Here is a 20,903-nt window from a genome sequence, read left to right on the forward strand (position 1 = left end):
GGTAAAAAAACTATTAATCTATTAAAAAATGAAAAAAATATAAATAAAAATAGGTGGGCAAGCCCGCCGCCCGCCAACCCGCCATTTTGGCGGGGCAGGAATGATTTTTATGCCCATTTCACTTGGCGGGCATGCCCGCCTTGCTCGTTTTTTTGGCGGGCATAAGGCGGGGCGGGCGGCCCGTTTTGCCACCCCTAATTATAGGTGGGTGTGATCCACCCCTCCTTGAAGAATTGCAATGTGACATCATAAACATCCTCTTTAGTGATACTCCAATAAAATTGGAAGAAAGAGGGCCCAAAGCCATTTGGCCTAAGTGCACTGTCCTTTTTCAAATTGAAGATTGCATTGTGGACCTCCTCCATGGAATATAACTAAAGTCTCATCTCAAGCTACTTAAGCAAGTGCCTACAAAAGAGAAAGCATCTGGAAAAGTATTGAAGTACTATGGTACCTCCTAATTTAGTAGTGAGTTAACAAAGTGTAAAACATAAGGGATTTATTGTAAAAGCGCACGGCTAAAGCACACACACAAAAATATTTTTATAATGCTTTAACCAAAAGAAAATATATTCAAAAACATTTTGAAGTATCTAATCCATTGGAGAAATTGTATAATCGATTAGATCAACTCGAAATTAAGTCACAAGTGATTAGGAAAGCGCCTTAATGATGTGAAATAACTATATATCTTTTACTTCCTTTTATAAACTTACAAACAATTGTATTTCAAACTTCTAATCGATTGTGAATATGTGCCAATCGATTAAATTGTCATAAAATGCATTTATTGGATTTTTTTTGAGCCAACCTCTAGCCTATAAATAAAATCCCTTTTCACATTTTATTTCATCCAAAAACATGTTTTGACACACCTCTCTCTCTCTCTCTAAAGTTTTATTTTACTTTTCCTCACTAATATTTTAGCCTAAGTGCTTTTGTTAGAAAAGTCCTTTTATGAGTGAGGATATATTTGTAATTCAATAAAGGGTAGAATGGTAAATTCACCAAAAGAATACTTTTTATACACCTTGGTTGAATATTATCCATTTAGGGAATTATTTGGGTTAGAAGCTAAACCAGTCAAAAGCTTTAGTTTGCGATTGTGTGATTCAGTTCTGTTTTAGGTTCGAGATTAACCCGTTATAAAATTGCATAAGTCCAAGCTCAACCTGATATTAAAAGCTTCGCAGGTTCTTGGTTTTCCCAGTATAAAACCAAGTTATGTTGAAACTCAACCCGATATTAAAAGCTTCATAGGTTTGAGATTAACCTGGTGTTAAAATTCTTACAGATTATTGGTTATCCCGTGTAAAATCAAGGTTTAAAGCTCAAGGTTTAAGAAGCTTGAAGACTAACAACTCCATGGTTCTTGTTTGTGAAAAGATAACTAACCGCTTCAATCCACCATTAGAAAGGAAGATTGGCCACTTCACTCCTAAGCTTATTTGGACGAAAAGACACAAACGCTCAAATCTATCATCTTGTATTATTTAGTTGGAGGTCAACCATCATTTCCTTGTATAAGGGGGTTCGTGATTCTTTCCAACTAAAAGCTCTCAACATTTACTGAAAACTCTCAAGATCATTCATTAGAGAGAGAAGTAGGTCCTTTTGTTTTAACTGAACACATATAATTCTCGGTGTTCCTATTTTCCCATAACTCTTTTAATTTCTGCAATTTATTTTTGTCTATTTATTTTCCGTTGTGAAGTTTTCAAAAAAAAATTTAAACTTTAATTTTATTTCCCAGAGCTTTTAAAAATCAATTTTTCATGAATCACATAATTCACCCCCTCTTGTGTGTGAAGTCTCAAATTCAACAAAGATGATTAGAGTCAGACCAGTTAGAAAACTCTAGCATGGGGGTTCTAACAAGATCATTACCTCCAAGGTGTTCATGAACCCCCAAGGGATATAATGATTAGTGAGAATAGAACTCAGACAACTCCAAAGACACATTATCAAAACATGGTTGGTTGAATCATAAATAGCACCCCTAACTTTCAAAGAAAGGGTCTAGACCATTATCATAAAAACACCAGAGATTAGGCTTCGGACCTACCCTAGAGTTAACAGTAAATACCTTAAGGTTAAGCCTCTCAAGATAATTATGAGGTAAACTAGAAAACACCATCCAAGGTTCAGAAACTAACACAAATTGAGGCTTGTACTCGATCACACGTTTCTTAAGAGCCAATTTGGTAGGAGAGTTTGCAATACCTCTCACATTCCAATAGATGCCTCTTATTCTTGTTCAACTATGTTGGCCCAATATTTGTCCAAAAAATGCATGTCCTTTTGAAGCAATTCCTTGTTCTTTGCCAAGTCCACCCTTAAAGTAGACTAATAAACTCAAAAACATGAGTGCTCTGAGTGGAAACATGATTCAAGTCCACATTTGGGTTAATGATGGAAAATAGAGTTTGAAGCACTGTCTCACACTCATATTCTTCTATTGGAGTAGGAACTTCCTTATCCCTAAGAACCTGTATAAGATCCTTAACACCACTTATACCACCATTCTCATTCAATATGGGTTCTTAATCAACCACAAATGGTGTTTTTCCTTTATCTATTTTTTCCTTGCCTCAACTTGTCAACCTTTCTCCTCAAAGTCAACCTTTCTCCTCTTACTGTTTTCAAATCTATAATCTTTGCAGTTACATAAAGAACAAAAGTCATGCAAATGTTCAAATTCAAGCTCCACAAAAAAAGGCATAGACATGCCTTTCCATAATAACCTTGTATCTTAACTCCTTGGTCAAGTCAAGGTCAAATAAAACCCTTACAAAGTGGCCAAAAGGTCTTTCAAAACTTAATTTGCTCATAGTAGAGTCATTGCAGAGTAGGGTAACGATACTACTTGCAATGGAAAAAATAGTTATGGGCCTCCAATATTCTTGGGAGATACCATGTATACACACCCATACTTGGTCTATAAAAAAAGCTTTAGAAATCAAGGGTTGATATTCCAAGAGTTCACATACCTGATTCTTCTGACAACATCTCCATGGAGGTTATGCTTACAAGCCTTTACTCCAAATAGACATTCATCCTCGATAATTAGAATAGTCAATCTATTTCCCTTGATACAGAGTAGAAAGCTTAAATAGATGAATGTTGCACACATTGTTCACAACTCCAATAAATATTTTTGGTTTATTTTAGGATTTTTGAAACATAAATAGACTTGTTTTGTGTGTGTCTGTGGGAGGGGGGATGTCTAGGAAATTTTTTGGCACGATTGATGTAACCATGGGAAGGAAACAATATGGAAATGTGATTAGAGTTTTGCATGAACAGTTCCCAATCGCCATCTCTTAACCTAAACTCTAAAATTCTTATATCGATCTCAATTGCAGTTTAAATGTGATTAAAGGAGATTTATTGCATTTTAATTGAGATTAAAATATTATAATAGACAATTTAAATCAGATTTAATGGATTATTTGAAAAAAGAAAAAGAATTAAATGGGTTGGAATAAGACGGTAGAATATATAAAATAAAAAGAATTTAATTTTAATGACGTGTATTTGTTTTTAATGAGTGTATCATACACAGTACTTGTAAAATGTTTATTTTAAAAAATTGAGAAGAAGCTCTGAAAGTATTGAACAACAAAGTTCGTATATTTTTTTGTTTAAGCAAGAATATATTAACGGGAGAACTAAGGGTTCTCCAACTTGATTACACGGAGAAAACGGGGCGAAGCCCGAAAAAAAGAAAAATTACTACCCAATTACAATTACGCTAGAAATAACAAAGGATCTTTACTAAATTCGTAAAAACTAGAATTGGGAATAGTAATATCTCCTATTAACAACCACTTCCACACCAAAATTTTTATACTCCACACCGTATTATCCACATTCCACCCCTATTCTGAAAACAAATACTATTACGCAAAAGCCATATAGATCATGTCGTTGCTAGCAAAACGGTTCCCAACTTGCCATCCCTAACCTTCTTCCCTTTACAAAACAAGTACCAATCCATAAAATTTGAGAGGCACTTTTCCTCCAATATACCAATCGGTTTACAAATCCAAAAAGCTATATCATTCCAAATAATCTTCAATACTTTGCAATTGAAAAAGGAATGATCCCTATCCTCGAAATCTATATTACAAAAAACACACCTTAAAGAGTTTAAGGAGAAGTTGATACCTCTAATCTTCAAAATTTCCTTAGTAGGAAGCCTATTACCAAGAATTCTCCAACCAAAGGCCTTGATCTTGAAAGGAACCTCTAACTTCCAAACCTTATCCAACATCATGTCGTACCTATTAAACGGGCCAAAAGGAGTACGAAAACAAGCATAAAAATCAAAACAAGAAGACACCGTAAAGCCACCGCCCTTGTCCACGGACCACCCAACCTTATCGTGGGAATCCATGCCCACCACCATGCCAACTAACAAAACTTTAAGATCATACAACCGAGAACGAGCGGCTGAGTTCAAAGAAGAGATATCGATTCCCAAATCACCCCAAACCCACACACCGTTACTCCATCCTCCCATTCTGGCCACCAAAACAAGCTTAAAAAAGAGATAGAAAAAAGATCCGGAAACACTTCCCTCAAATACACATTCTCCAACCACCAGGATTCCCAAAAACGGAGTGTTAAATCCATTCCCCACTTCAAAATTACAATAAGCCACCATCAGATCTTTATAAGGAAAGGAACCAATTTTAAGAATATCCTTTCACCAAAAAGAACAAGAAGAAGGAACTTTGCCGCTAGAAACTTCACTAAAAATCTTCATTGAAATGTCACCATAACGAGCTTTTAATAAGTCGTACCAAAGACTATCATAGCCTTGAAAAATTCTCCACCTCCATTTATTTAGAAGAGCTAAGTTAAAATCCGTAATATTTTTAATACCAAGCCCTCCCTTCTCACGAGGGAGACACACCGTCTTCCAACTAATCCAATGGATCTTCCTCACACCTTCCGAACCTCCCCATTAGAAATTACCTTGAATGCTTGAGAACTCTTTAGCTACTTTCGAAGGCATCTTGTAGAAAGACATTGTGAAAATAAAGAGAGAAGAAGGAATAGACTTTAAAAAAGTGATCCTACCACCAAGGTTAAGAAAACAATGTTTCCATCCCGAGAGACGTTTCTTCATTTTATTCAAAAGCGGAACCCACGTCGAGTGTTTTCTCGAGTTAACTCCAACCGGAATTCCAAGAAAAGAGAAATTACTAGCTTCCACCTTACAAGAGAGAACACAAGCCGCGACTTCCAAAAACTTGTTACTAGTATAATACCAATCAATTTACTTTTATGATAATTGATACCAAGACCCGAAACATGCTCAAAAGCCTTCAACACCGATTTAATAGCCTACACTTGCTTCCAAGACCCTTCCCCCGCCAAAAGAGTATCATCCGCAAATTGAAAAATATCAACTTTACATCTCCCATTAACTTTAAAGCCACTAAAATCCTCGATTTCAACAGATTTTTCACTAATCTCGTCAATCCTTCCACAACCAAAACAAAAAGAAAAAGAGAAAAAGGATCCCCTTGCCGCAAACCTTTCTCCACAATAAACTCCTTAGTTGGACTACCATTAACTAAGACACACATTTTGCTTTGAAAAACTAAAATTTCCATCCATCTCCTCCAAACCGCCCTAAACCCCATCTTTTCCAACAAGAATCTAAGGAAGTTCTAATTGACTTTGTCATATGCCTTTTTGAAGTCCACTTTGAATAATAAGCAATTTCTCCCCACCTTCTTAGCATAATCTACCACTTCATTAACTACCAAGACCCCGTCAAGCAATTGTCTACCCGGAACAAAGGCATTTTGGCACGGAGAGACGATAGAACTTAACACTTTTTAATCTACCAGCCAAAAGTTTAGCAACCACTTTATACATACACCCCACAAGGCAAATAGGGCTATAATCATCCAAAGAAATCGGATTTGGAGATTTAGGAACCAAAGTCAAAAAGGAAGAAGTTACCGCCTTAGCAAGGACCTCGCCGGAATGAAATCAATTGAAGAACCGAATAAAATCCTCCTTAATGAAGAATCAACAATTTTTTATGAACATAAACATGTAACCATCGGGCCCCGGACTCTTGAAACTCCCACACCCCCAAACCGCCTCTTTAATCTCATCCTCTAGAAACGGATCCTCAAGAGCCAACCTCTCGTTCATACTAATGCTATTGAACGAAATACCATGTAAAACCATCCTCTCTCTCTCTCCGAATCCACAAACTTATCCGAAGTTCGTAATTAATCAACAAAATTGATTCTTGATACATAATTTAAATTTAATTTAATTCTCGATGGAAGAAAGAACACTAATGTTAAGCAACACGAAGTATCTAAAACAACAATTTAAGATGACCAAAAATTCATTTAATTTTTTTAATCAAATTAGGTCAATGAATCTCTGTCCGCGATTCATTTCTGCAATCTAGCCAATCAACGACATCTTTATTGTTAATGATTTTGAGATTTTTCTTTTTTAAAATGAAAAGTGCCCTCTAGATTTTTTTTGGAAAAAAAATAAACAATTCATAAATCATAGACATCATTCATATTAGATAAATCATAAATCCATGTGTTTTCGGTTAAGAGCTCGTTTGGCCCGACTTTTTTAAGTCTTAAAAGTTACTTTAAAGTTAAAGTTAAAAATAAGAGCTTTTAAAATTAAGTTAAAGTTGTTTGGTTATGATTATTTTTTAAACTTTAGAGTTATTTTTAATTTTATTTTTTTCATTAAAGTTATATATATATATATATATATATATATATATATATATATATATATATATATATATATATATATATATATATATATATAATGCGTATTGATTAATTGTTGTATTAACATTTTACAGTGTATAGTATAAGAAATTAATAGTATTATTATTGAAAATCATTATACAATAAAATAAGATATAATATACAAAACGAATAAAAAGTTGGACAAAACTAGTATCTACAAAAATGATGATGTAAACAGAAGGAGAAAAAATAAAATAATACATAACTCTAGATGTTATGAACCGTAGAAAAAATTGAAAAATTGTCGTTTATTGCACTAGCACAATTTTTTATAAAGAAAATGCTTTCGTTGGGATTCGAACCGCGGCCACACGTTTTAAGCTCTGAAAAAGTTGGTTTCAACGCCTTTTTTACAAGCTCCTTTTATTTAATTTTTTGCCTTGAAAAAAAAGCTACTTTTTTTCAAAAGAGCTTTATAAAAAATGTGTTTGGCCCTCCATCTCCTTATAAGGAGAAGAAAAGTAGATAAAAAGTTGGGCCAAACACTACCTAAATCTAGCAACAAAAAGAAGTTACATCTAGAAAAAAAAGTTACATCTAAAAAAGAGTTTGAAATATGAATACATATTTGAAACAACAATTCCATATGCAAAAAATTATTTTAATTTTTAATTAAAATATTGAGTAAGTTTTTTTTTTTTTGACTGAAACACAATTTCATAAAGCCAAACTAGGCATCAGCAGAAACAACCACAGGTGCAGGAAGGCACCCCAACCAAAGGTTTGAACCAACAGCTTTTGCCAAAACAGCCATGTGGTGGGCATCCACAATAAAACATCTGCCCAAGTACATAATTGAAGCAAAATTAAAACTACCTAACAGCATCCTACAGTCCATCGCTATATGTTCAAGATTCGCAACGGTAAGAACAGAATTTATGCAGTCCACTGCATTGAGCGAATCCGATTGAATGAGGATCTCTTCAAAATTCCAGTCTTTCAACAAGTTGAGACACCACCTAATGGCCAACAACTCCGCTGTGGACGAATCGCTGCATAAGGAAGGTTCCTTTGCACAGGCAGCGAGAACAATCTTTTGCTCTTGATCCTTAACTACACAACCGAAAGTGATTCCTTCTCCTTCCGTAACTCCCGCATCCACCTGGACTATCATCACTTCTTTGGAACTAGGCAACTTAGGAACATCTTGATCCGAAGTCTCCACCCGATTGACTTGCACATGTTCCTTGCAAAATTCTGTTACACAGAGCCATGCATCTCCCGCAACTCTTGCTGGATCCACTAGTTTCCTACCATACAGAACATCATTTCTAGCTGTCCATATTTTCCACAGAGAAGTACACAACATTTGAACACTAAATACATTCTTTGTATTGAAAGCCGACAGCAACCAGTCCATAAACTCAAGATTCGGAGGGATTCGACAACCCAAAGGAGAAGAGAAAAGCACAGCCTTTGCAAAAGGACATTGCATAAACAGATGGGATCGAGTTTCAGTATCAGTGTGACAAAGAGAACATACCGAATCGAGTTGAACACCTTTGACCTGAAGATTGGATTTTGTGGGAAGGATGTTCTTTGCCAGCCGCCACATGAAATTCCGGATTTTTGGTAAAACAGGGAGGTTCCAGATTGTTTTCCACAGATTCTTGAGAACGTTTGTTGATGGTCCCGGCTCCTTTGCAGATTTTTGATGTTGAATTAAATGATAAGCAGACCGGACTGAGTACTCGCCATGCTTCTCATAGTGCCAAATTTGAATATCCTCCGGTAGTCTCCTCGAGAGAGGGATGCTCAGGATCTGATTTGCCTCCATCGGGTTAAAAATTGAGCGAACTTTAATAGCATCCCACCTGCCCAAATCTGAGTCAATCAACTCACTCACACGCTCGAATGGAACAGTAGGCCCCGTCGAAGAAAGCAGCTTGAAACCTGGCCTGTCTGGGATCCAGTTGTCTCCCTTAATCCGCACTTTAAAACCATTACCAATCCGCCATCGAGTACCACTTTCGACCAACTCCCTTGCACTAAGGATGCTTTTCCATGTATAGCTTGGATTATAACCCGGAGTGGCTGCTGAAACTGAACAATTCGGGTAGTACTTTCCTTTCAGAAACTTACTCAGCAGTGAATCCTCCTCTTTAAGGAGTCTCCAGTATTGTTTCCCTAGCAAGCAACAGTTGAAATCACTGATTCCACGGAATCCCAGTCCTCCTTCTCGCTTTGCCCGCGCCAGCTTGTTCCAACTTAACCAGTGTATTTTCCTTTTGCCTTCCTTTGCTCCCCACCAAAATTTAGCAATCAACGCCTCAATTTCATGACAGATGCTTTCCGGAAGTTTGTAACAGCACATAACATAGTTGGGGATAGCCTGAGCGACCGCTTTTATCAGCACTTCTTTTCCGGCTCTCGAGAGAAACTTTTCTTTCCACCCCTTTACTTTCTTCCAAACCCGATCTTTTACCAAAGCAAAAACTTCTTTTTTTGACCTGCCAAAGACCACCGGTAAACCCAAATATTTAGCATGATTCGAGACCGTCGTGACTCCCATTTCCTGATGAATAGCCACTCTAACATTCTCATCCACATTACGGCTGAAGGATGCTTCTGATTTATCCTAATTTACAACCTGGCCCGAAGCTGATTGGTAAACTTGAAGAATGGAAAGGACTTTTTGTGCCTCCACCGTGTTTGCTCTAGTAAACAGTAAGCTGTCGTCCGCAAAAAACAGGTGCGAAATGACTGGAGCGTGCCTTGCCACTTTTATTCCATGTAACCCTCCGTTTGCGACTTCCTTCTTTAGCATCCCTGAAAAAACATTAGCACACAAAATAAATAAGTAAGGTGAGAGCGGATCCCCTTGTCGGAGTCCTCTCTCCGGGGAGAAACTTTTGCTTGCTTGGCCGTTTAAAAGAATCTGATAGGAGACAGACGAAATACATTTGTGTATCAACCTCACAAAAGGACTAGGAAAACCCATAGAGGATAACATAGCCGCCACAAAATCCCATTCTAACCGGTCATACGCCTTCGACATGTCCAATTTTAGCGCCATAACACCTTTCTTTCCTTTGGTCTTCTTTTTTAGCCAGTGAAAGCATTCCAAAGCAATGATGGCGTTGTCAGTAATTTGTCTCCCATGAACAAATGCGCTTTGTTCCTCGTCAATTATCTCCGGGAGGATCCGCTTAAGCCTATTTGCAATGGTCTTCGTCACAATCTTCATGATCACGTTGCACAGACTAATGGGGCGAAAATCTTTTGGTGAGGCAGGATTCTTACATTTCGGAATCAACGCAATGAAAGTAGATTTCAGGGGCCTTGGGTCTTTGTGGTTATTGAGGACATCCAGCACCAATGTAGTGACATCCGCTCCAACAATATGCCAAAACTTCTGATAGAACAAAGCTGGAAGTCCGTCCGGGCCCGGAGATTTCAATGGGTTCATTTGGAAGAGAGCCTCCTTGACCTCAAGAGCCGTAAAATTTTCTACACACCACTCAATTTGATTAGGATTCAGTTTGTCTTTGACTATCTCACAGGTCTCATAAATGCGTTGCGGATTGGAGGTTTTGAAGACCTCATTGAAATGATTGACTAGCAGCCTTTCGCATTTATCGTGACCTTTCCACCAATTTCCACACTCATCTTTCAGCTTCTTTATTTCATTTATCTTCCTCCTCTGAGATGCTTTTCCATGGAAGAACTTAGTGTTACGGTCTCCGTGATTTAGCCATACAGCCCGGCTTTTCTGTCTCCAAATTATCTCTTCACATTGCAGAAGTCTGTTATGCTGTTTTTCAATTGCTTTGTGGGCCTGAATGTCTTCCTCATTGATTTTCCATCTAGACTGGTCTTTCATTAACTCCTCCATCCTAGCCAACTCCTTTGACACCTTACTGATTCTGTATTCCTTAAAGTGCTCATCCAACTCTTTCATGGCCTGCATACGGTGGTACCCCTGTGCCCTTCCTCCAGTCCATAACTTCTCAACCAGTCCCTCACATTTAGGATCCTTCAACCACACTTCCTCGAACCGGAAAATGTGTTTCTTTTTCTTGACCGGTTCCTCAGCATCCGCTTCTAACACAATCCCAACAACCGCATGATCAGATCCAAACCGCGCAAGGTGTTTGACTTTGACGGGGTCGAATTTATGTATGAAACTAGACGTAGCCACAGCACGGTCCAGTCTACTTTGAATGTTGTCACCAGTCTGCTTTCCATTTGACCACGTGTATTGGTAACCCTCATATCCCAAATCAATCAGGCCACACATCTCAAGAGTTTGACGTCCCCACGACAATTGTGATGAGGTTCTTCTCACCCCCCCAATCTTCTCATGATCAGTTAGGGTATCGTTAAAATCTCCGAAACAAATAACATCTTCTCCCCCCTTAAAAACTACCTCCTCCACCAGCATCCATGTCCGCCTTTTGTTGATCTCTTCAGGGAATCCGTAAATTCCATTGAAATAGAATTCTTGGATCCCATTCCCTCCTCTTGTCAAGCCACTTATGTTGTTTGTTGAAAAGGACAGAATCTCTACATGCATTCTTTCCTGCCATAGCAGGATTAGGCCTCCCGCTCTTTTCTTCCCATACCCGTTACAATCGACTACCTGACAGTTTTCAAATCCAGCCTTCCTCTTGATAGCCAAAAATTCTTCCCCCTTCAGGCGAGTTTCCATAAGAAAAACCATATCCGGGCTTTCCAAACGGAGGAGCCTTAACAAGGCTCGAACTGCACGGGGACTCCCCAACCCCCTGCAGTTCCAACTAATGATCTTCATTGTTGTAGGCGGTGTTGGGTCTCCAACACCACCTCTGGTTCAATTGATTTTGTTTCCATAACCGGCGAGTTTTTCATCTTCTTATCACAGTTTCCTCGGCTCTCCACAATACCTTCTGTAACCATAACCTCCACAAGATGTCTTTTTCCAATTTCAACTTCCAGCGCCTTTGACTGACTTCTCTCCCCCTGCTTAGCCACTTTTCGCCTTATCCATTTTTTCCTCTTGGTAACCTTCCCTTTGCTCGATGGATCCTCCTCATTGCCCTTGTTTGAAATGTCAAAAGCCCCCAAGGACTCAGCTACTGACTCAATCTCTAGACAGTTACCCACAGGCTCACATGTGTGTCCTTCAACATTCGCAACTACCTCCTTTTCCTTTCTCTTTTTCTGCTCAACCTCTGCCTCATCCTCCTCTTTGCCTTTGTCCTTGTTCTCGCATATGCTATGGCTTGACGAGATATTGAACAGACTCCTACTGCAATTTCCAGAGCTTGAATCTTTCTTCCGTTGTTCCTCCATATTCTTCGGAAGTGGGGACGCTCGCAGCCATAGACCAAAAGCCAGCTCTTGTTCTTCAATATCCTCAAATTCTTCTTCCCCTAACTCCCCCAATCCTTCACAATCCTTCAGTTGGTGACCAATTCTACCACATGAGAAACAGAAATTCGGGAGTCTTTCATATTTGAAATATACTTTGAGATTCTTCTCTTTAAAGCGGACAACAGTACCTCTCTTCAGGGGTTGATTGAGGTCCAAAGACACCTTAATTCTGAGGAATCTTCCGTTCCTATGGACTTCCCTCTGATCCATCTCTTCAAACTTACCCAGAATACCACCCAGCTTCCTCGCCATAGTTTCAGATCGGAGTATGAGAGGAAGCTCATAAACTCTCACCCAAAAAACCCCAAAGTGCATGTTTAGTTCTGAAGGTTGCTCCTCCCCTGACACTCTATCTAGAACCAGAAGGTTCCTATCAAAACTCCAGGGGCCATTTCGGAGAACAGTTTCCAGATCCCTTTTAGTAGCAAATCTGAATAAGAAGAGATTTTTGTTCAGCTCCTGTATTTCAACCGGGTTCTTGAGTTTCCAAGCACTGATCATAGTGCTTGTGAACGCACGATTATTGAAGTGGTTGTCCGTCCATAACTTGCCGGCCAGCGTTCTCTGAAAAATCTCCTCGTCACACACCTCTTCTCCCTCCGCCGTGATTCCTTCTTCCTCTTCCTTGGACAGTTGAACATGTTTCCATCTCTCCATGGTTAACCTGATCAGACAAGGAAGTAAAAACTATGCAGCTCTCAAATTAGACTGAGGGGAAAAAAAACTCCTACCCGGGGGGAAGGAAAAATATCCAAAAGAGTTTGGGGATAAAGACCAGAATAGATCTGGAGAAGGAGGCAGCCACCAAACCCTAAAACGGAAAAGAAGAAGGAGGTGGGAAGAACACGATAAGTTTTAGAGAGAAGGAAGAGAATCTCTCTCTAAAAACACGTGGATCACTAAACTCATTGAGTAAGTTTAATGAGAAACATATAACACAAAAATAGAGGTTTAGAAAAGGGTGAGCTAGAAATCTAAGAAAAATAGAAGGATATAGGATATAAAAATTGTGAAATTCAACAATTTATTCGATTATCACTTTTCGGTATGTATTTATCTATTTTTTGATTAACTTGTGTCCTTGAATAGAGATGGAAATAAGCTCGGTCGAATTAAGCTTTTTTAATTAAATAGAATTATAAAAAAGTCCAAGTCTTTTCTATTTAAAAAAATGTGTGATCTAGCCTGAGACTGTGCAAGTTAACTTAAAAATTATTTTAAAAAATGGATGGTCTAGCCTGAGCCTGTGTAAGTTAACCTGTAGGCCTCCTATAGGCCTCTGTTATCGACCTGACATATTTTCACCCTTTCCTTTGGGCACAAGTTAAAAGAATTGATGAATAGAAAATTCCTATGGTAAAAACTATAAAACTATTAATTATAATCTAGTATTAAATTCAACACACAATTTTCAAATAATTTTTGCTATATTTATTTCTTAACTTATACTCTTACATCATAAGTTAGCGTTAGGATTTATTATTAAATTGAACAGTCATTAGAAAATCTAAATATTGATCTCAATCATAGTTTCAAAGACATTAAAGGAGATTTATTGTATTTTAGTTGAAATTAAAAGATTATAATACACCACTTAAATGAGATTTAATTGACGGTTTGAAAAAGAATAAGAAATTAATGGGGGTTGGAATTAGATGGTGGAATAAGATAAGAAAAACAATTTAATTTAATGAAGTGTATTTGTTTTTAATGTGTATCATATTTCTGGAATGTTGATTAAAAAAATTTCGAAGAGGAAACTCCAAAGGTATTGAACAATAAATGCAATACTCAATCCATATATAATTTACAAAATTTATTCTTCATTCTTAATTAAAATTGATTATTGATACGAAAATAAAACTAACGTTTCTTTTACTCAATAAAATATTCATTTATTCGGATGGATAGAATACATTGTTCCAATACAAATTAAAAATTGGCAAAAACAAAAAGGATGAATATGCAAATAAATTCACAACATCCATGTTAATAGCATAAAACAGAAAATTACATATGCCTATGAATATAACTATGATTACATTTAAATGTTCGAAATATTCATGCCTCCAGATATGTAGCGTTAATGGCACCAAAGTCATAGATTGGATCTGCACTATATCGAAACTCATCATTCAACCTGAAACAAATGAACACCGCACAAAGACGAAAAAAGAAAATACACCGCACAAATACGGGAAATTAAAACAAACAATGACACACTAAAATGACGAAATAAAAAAAAAACTAAATATATGTGAAAACCACTTTTTTAACTAATAGAATTTGGAGGGGTGGTTAAAACATAAATTTAATTTGCTCAAAAATTATTTAAAACAAAGTAATAGTACAAAAATTAAATTTGCACAAAAATTATTTAAAAGAAACTAATAGTGTAAAAATTTAATTTGCACAAAAATTATTTAAAACAAAGTAATAGTATAAAAATTATTTAACTAATAATGCAAAAATTTAATTTGAACTAAAACTAATATTAAACAATGTCCTTCAAGCAATTGAAAAACGCTCTACTAAAAAGGAGAAGGAGTTCTCTTCTCAAAAGGATTCAAATATTGATTGAGATGCATGAAGAGGTTCATATAGATCATATATCGTAAAACAAATAAATGTGCGGATGCCTTGACAAATTTTGGGTGCACTATTGATTAGGAGTTGGTTATTTTTGATTCGGTTTTGATGGCTATTTCCAATCTTTTCGAAAATGATAAAAGTGGTTCCACTACTGAAAGAGTAGTTTTCTTATAGTTTTGTTCTTCAGGTTTCGACCCTCTTTTGTATAAAAATAAAAATAAATAAAACTAATGTAAAGCAACACAAAGTATTTAAAACAAAAATTTAATTTGCACAAAAATTAATTAATTTTTTTTATAATAAAAAGTCAACGAGTCTCTGCCATCAATCATTTCTCAAATCAGACCAATCATTGACACCTTTATTATTATTATTATTATTATTATTATTATTATTATTATTATTATTATTATTATTATTATTATTATTATTATTATTATTATTATTATTATTATTATTATTATTATTATTATTATTATTATTAATTTTCAAATTATTTTTAAAAGAAATGACATGCATTTTTAGGTTTTTTATTTTTTGGAAAAAAATTGTGTATATTTCATAGATTATTCATTGAGATAAAAGAGATTCTTATTCCACCCCATATCTAAAAGAAGTATCTTAAAGCAATTTTTAAAATGTCTCGCTAAAATTGGAAATATATTTTCAGTGCGCACCATTTTTTTTTAAAATTTAATTGAAAATTAAAAGTATATTTGCAGTTTTAGACCGGAAATATATTTCCGCTTTATTCTGTAACCTTAACCAGAACAAAATTATTTTTCCATTTTTATATATTTAAGGTTCATTCACACGTAATATGACTACCTGTACAATTGGGAAAAAAAACCATAAATCATCGAATATCAAAACGCTACTAAACCAGAACTACTGAATATATATAGTGTTGTAGTAGTACGAGATACAAAAATGTGATCCAAACTGAATAACAAAAAGTAAAACCAAATAACAAAAAAAGTAACTAAAATTACTGGGTAGGGCGGATGATGAGTCGTAGTGTAATCCTCGAGGCGTCCCTCCTGTAAAGCATAACAGCCTGAGCCTCCGCCATGATGGCATCGAGAGTCCGTCTAGCATCAGATCCATCAGGAAATGAACCTCTTTTATAGCATCCCGCGCAAGCTCATGATACGATGACACTTAGGCAAGACTTCAGTGGCACTGACGTCCTCATGGACCGATCATGCCACTGACGTCTTGTCCAGATGCAGAAGGAGGCTGGGATGCATGACTCCTTTCTTTCTGAATAGAAGCGTGTTGTGCTACCCTGACCGTGTCTCAATTGAGATGCTCTGTCAGTCATTGCTCCTATAAAAGCACGGAAAAAATGTTGACTCAAGGACCAATGTTGAAAAACAAGCTTGAAAAAACATAAGGTAAAAAACCGGAAATATTCTTCCGATTTTGTTCTTCATAAAAACCGGAAATATACTTTCGGGTTCTTCTACAACTTTAGAGGTGTGTTAATGGCACCTCACCCTCACATAAGAACTCAATTAAATAGTCATTGATCATTGCAAATGCATGTCTAACACATTATAATTGATTTATAATGTTCAAAACAAATGACAAATACCTAATTTCTAACCTAAAACACAAATTTAAGTGGATTTTACATAAACTTTAAAAATAACAAAATCAACTTACTTGATTGATTGTTGTTTTTTTTTTGTTTGATTGTTGTTGGATGCTTGATTCAGTGATGTTTTGATGTTTTAGAACGACTTCGGTTACAAATGTGATGAATTTTGTGAAAATGGAATTGAGAGAGTTGTTGTGTTGTGTTTTTGATTTGGAAACTGTAATGGGAGGGGAGAGGCAGCGCGCCTTTTAGGTGCCCCATGAACAAGAAATATACTCACGATTTCTTACCGTAGTTATATTTCCGGTTAGTTCCAACGTTAATGTGAATATTGGCGCGTACCGGAAATATAATTCCGATTTTGAAGGACACTTTCGGAATTTCGCGTGATGTGTTGAAAAAACATGTGGTGGAATAAAATTTTTCCTTGAGATAATTCATATTAGATATATGTCCATGTGTTTTTAGTTAAATCTAACAACAACAAAAAAAGGAGGTTAATCTAAAAAAAGGAAATTACATCTTAAAAAAGGAGATTAAATAAATGAATATATATATATATATATATATATATATATATATATATATATATATATATATATATATATATATATATATATATATATATATATATATATATATATATATATATATATATATATATATATATATATATATATATATGTATATGTATGTATGTATTTACCCACATTCCAGATACAACTAGTTGATCTCCTTCATGAAGAACAGAATTATATAATACAATGTTAATAATAGTTTCATGGCCTTCAAAAACCTTAACTTCCAAAACAGTACACTGGTAGCCACAGTCTAGTAACAGTTAAAACTCTTTGTTAAAAGATCGAGAAGCATTCAAGCGTCAACCACTTCAATAGTATACGAAAATATGACTAACATGCATTTTATCACTAATGCTAGTAGAACACTTATTGAAGCTCAAATCAGTTACACTACTACTGAGAAGGAGTTGCTAGCAGTTGTATTTGCAGTTGATAAGTTTAGATCATGCTTGGTGGAAACTAAAGTGATAGTGTATATTCATCATTTAACAATCAAGTACCTCAATACAAAGAAAGAAGCAAAGCCAATATTGATAGGATAGGTGCTATTATTGCAAGAATTTGATTTGGAAATCAAAGACAAAAAAGTAGTGGAGAACTCAGTTACTAATCATTTGTAAAGACTCCCTAATGAAGCCCAGAGGTATGACAATGAAGTCATCAAGAAAAGGTTTCCTGATGAACAATTGCTTCTGATCACTACTGGCGTAACACCCTGGTATGCAGACATTGTGAATTATTTGGTCAGTGGGTATGTCCCACCAGAATTCATCTCTCAGCAAAGAAAGAGGTTCTTCCACATCTCCAATAACTATTTATGGGATGAGTCTTTTCTGTACAAGCGATATACTGACCCACTATTGAGGAGGTGTGTAGACCAACCAGAAGCGCGCCCGATCTTGGCAGCTTGTAATGAGGCTACTTTTGGATGACACTTTGGAGGAACCATAATTGTTGTAGGTCTTACCATCAGGTTATATCTGGACCTCCCTATTTAAGGATGTTCATGAATTAGTCAAGACTTATGAAAGATGTCAAAGGGTATGGAATATCTCTATGAGACAAGAAATGCCACTCACTAATATCTTAGAAATTGAACTTTTTAATGTGTGAGGCATAGATTTCATGGGGCTATTCCCACAATATTTTGGCAATCTTTACATTCTTGTGGCTGTAGACTATGTCTCCAAATGGATATAGGTAGTATCAACCTCCATCAATGATGCTAAGGTTGTGGCCAAATTTCTAATTAAAAATATATTTTACTAGACATGGCACGCCTAGAGCAATTATTAGTGATGAGAGTACCCATTTTTGCAACAAATTGTTGGACAATTTAATGACAAAATATGGGATGAGAAAAAAAGTTGCTAAAACTTATCACCCTTAAAGTAATGGGCCCTTCGAGTTATCCAATAGGGAAATTAAAAGAATTCTAGAAAATATGGTTAACCCTTCAAGGAAGAATTAGTTCAAACATCTTGATAATGCCTTGTGGGCTTATAGAATTGCTTATAAAACCCCTTTAGGAATGTTGCCCTATAGACTTGTTTATGGTAAGTATTGCCACCTACCTATTGAGACGGATCATAAAGCATTTTGGTCTATAAAAATATGAATTTCAACTTTCCATTTTTTGGGCAAGCTATAATGCTTCAACTCAATGAGCTGGAGGAACATAGGCTATTTTCATATGAGAATTTTGAGTTATACAAAGAAAACACTTTACATACATTCCCGAGGATTGATACAGGAGTTATTACAAAGTTTGCTTCACATTAACACTTTACAAAATTATTTTTTAGATCACACACACACGAAAAACAAGTTTTCTTATAAAGTGAGCAATAAAATTAATAGCCCATGGATATAAAGGGTGCTAACAATTTCCCTTTGTATAATTAAATAAAATTAATAGCCCATGGATAACCATGGATATAAAGGGTGCTAACAATTTCCCTTTGTATAATTACCCACCCCCCCCCCCCCGGAACCCAACAATCTTTAAAGGTCTTTCCTGTTCTTTTATGAATTTCCTAATAAAATTGGATAAAATAAAAGTCGATGGCGACTCTTGCTAACCGCAACATGTTTTGCAAAAACAAAACTAAAATAAGTCAATTCTCCCATTGTGTTACAGTGGGGAATTTTGCTTCAAAATTAGAAGGACCAACGAGAGTTCTTCAGAATTGTTCTGGATCAACATGCCTAGCACAAGAAGTTATAACCCCTTCACAAGAAGGGAGTCATGAATAGGCCACAGACATTTCTGGAACATATTTTTTGGGATCTGTTAAATGAAAATGAGGAAGAAATCCAAGAGCACAATTACGAAAGGAATGATAAATCTTAAGAAGGTCTAGAAAATAAGAAGGAAAATAAGAAATGGGAGAAGAAGATGTCCTTCAAGACTCAGCCAGAGACAAGCTCTGGTGTGTCAATAGAGGACATACATGAGAAACCAAAGAAGAAGTCCAGAAAAAAATAAGCCAACAACAACCTCTATGAAGCCAGTACCTAAGGAAAAAACCTAGTCAAGGAATTTGACATCAACCAACCAACAGAAGAAGAAGACTCAGATGATGATGATGATCAGACACTTAACCACCTGATCAAACAAGTGACCAAGGATAATGATGAGCTAGACGATAATGAACCTGTTTAAAAGGAAAATGCAGAGGAAATTGACCAAGCAGATGTTGTTGAACAAGAAAAGGAAGAGGAGCATATTGTGGAGGAATAATAACTTGAAGAAAATGACCAAGAAGAAGAAGATGAGAATGACACTGAAATTGAGAAAGAGGAAGCTGCTGTTGAGGACTCAAGTGAGTCTGGAGCTAGTTCTGAACAGGTTGACAAGGTTGATGGTGAAGACCCAAAATAACCTCTGCAAGACACTATCGTGCTAGAAGTCACCAACCAGTATAACAGAAGATCCTTGAGAAATCCAACAACCCAACCCAAAAAAAAATCCCAACCAAAAAGAAAAGTCCATTTAGGGTGAAGACCCCAGTAAAGAAGAGTCCAGTGAAAGAGAAAGAACTCACTGATGCTATCATGACAAAATGTGTCAATGAGGCTCCAAAAATGGTGAATTAAGCAAAGGGAGGAAAAGGCAAGAAAAATGAGGGAAAGAAAAGGAAGAAGTAAAATGAGGACAAAGTAACAAGGAAAAGCAGCAGGCATAAAGCCTAGTTGGTATTTCCTTCTAAACTCTTCTAATTGACGAGTCATGGCGTGCCATAACTTCACCAAATGACAATGAGGACCCAGTCCTTACTCTATGTTTGGTGGTGTGGAAGCTTCCATCATGACTTCAGTTTACCGAATTCAATCAACCATAATCACCTTAGTTTTAGTTTAGATTAATCATCTATCTCTTAATCTAGTTTTAGGTTTGTGCAAGTTCAATCCTACATTCAATTTTGTCTTTGCAATTTCCGCCTCAAGTAATAGAATATGTTTGTTTTATATTGTTGTGATACTGTGTTTTGATATTGTTAATTTAGTTTCTATATATTAAAAAAATCAAAGAGAAGAAAATAAATAACTTTGTCCCTAAAAATAATATAATTTCTAAAGAGTGTAGAAAACTTCTACTAGACTACTGACAATGTTGGAAACAAGGTTTTGATAATAAATCAATGCACATGCTTTTGATTTTCTAATAACCCCTGTCGCATCAGAAGTAGTCAGGAAACTGTTAGCCTCTTAATAAGTTTGAACTGTCTTAAATTATGGAATAAAATTCATTGTAGGATTTAGTTTAGGGGTGGAAAACACTATTGCTTAAGACTAGCACAAAAGATGCACTGCATTTATAAATAAACACAAAAAGTGTTAAAAGAATGACATCTTAACTGAAGAGTTCTAGCATGACATGAAGCATTAGGGAACACACGTACTATCAAAGCTAAATTATTACAAAACTAAGTTGTGACATCTTTTGAATGA

Source organism: Vicia villosa, linkage group LG1 (assembly GCF_029867415.1).
Source record: "Vicia villosa cultivar HV-30 ecotype Madison, WI linkage group LG1, Vvil1.0, whole genome shotgun sequence".
Taxonomy (NCBI): domain Eukaryota; kingdom Viridiplantae; phylum Streptophyta; class Magnoliopsida; order Fabales; family Fabaceae; genus Vicia; species Vicia villosa.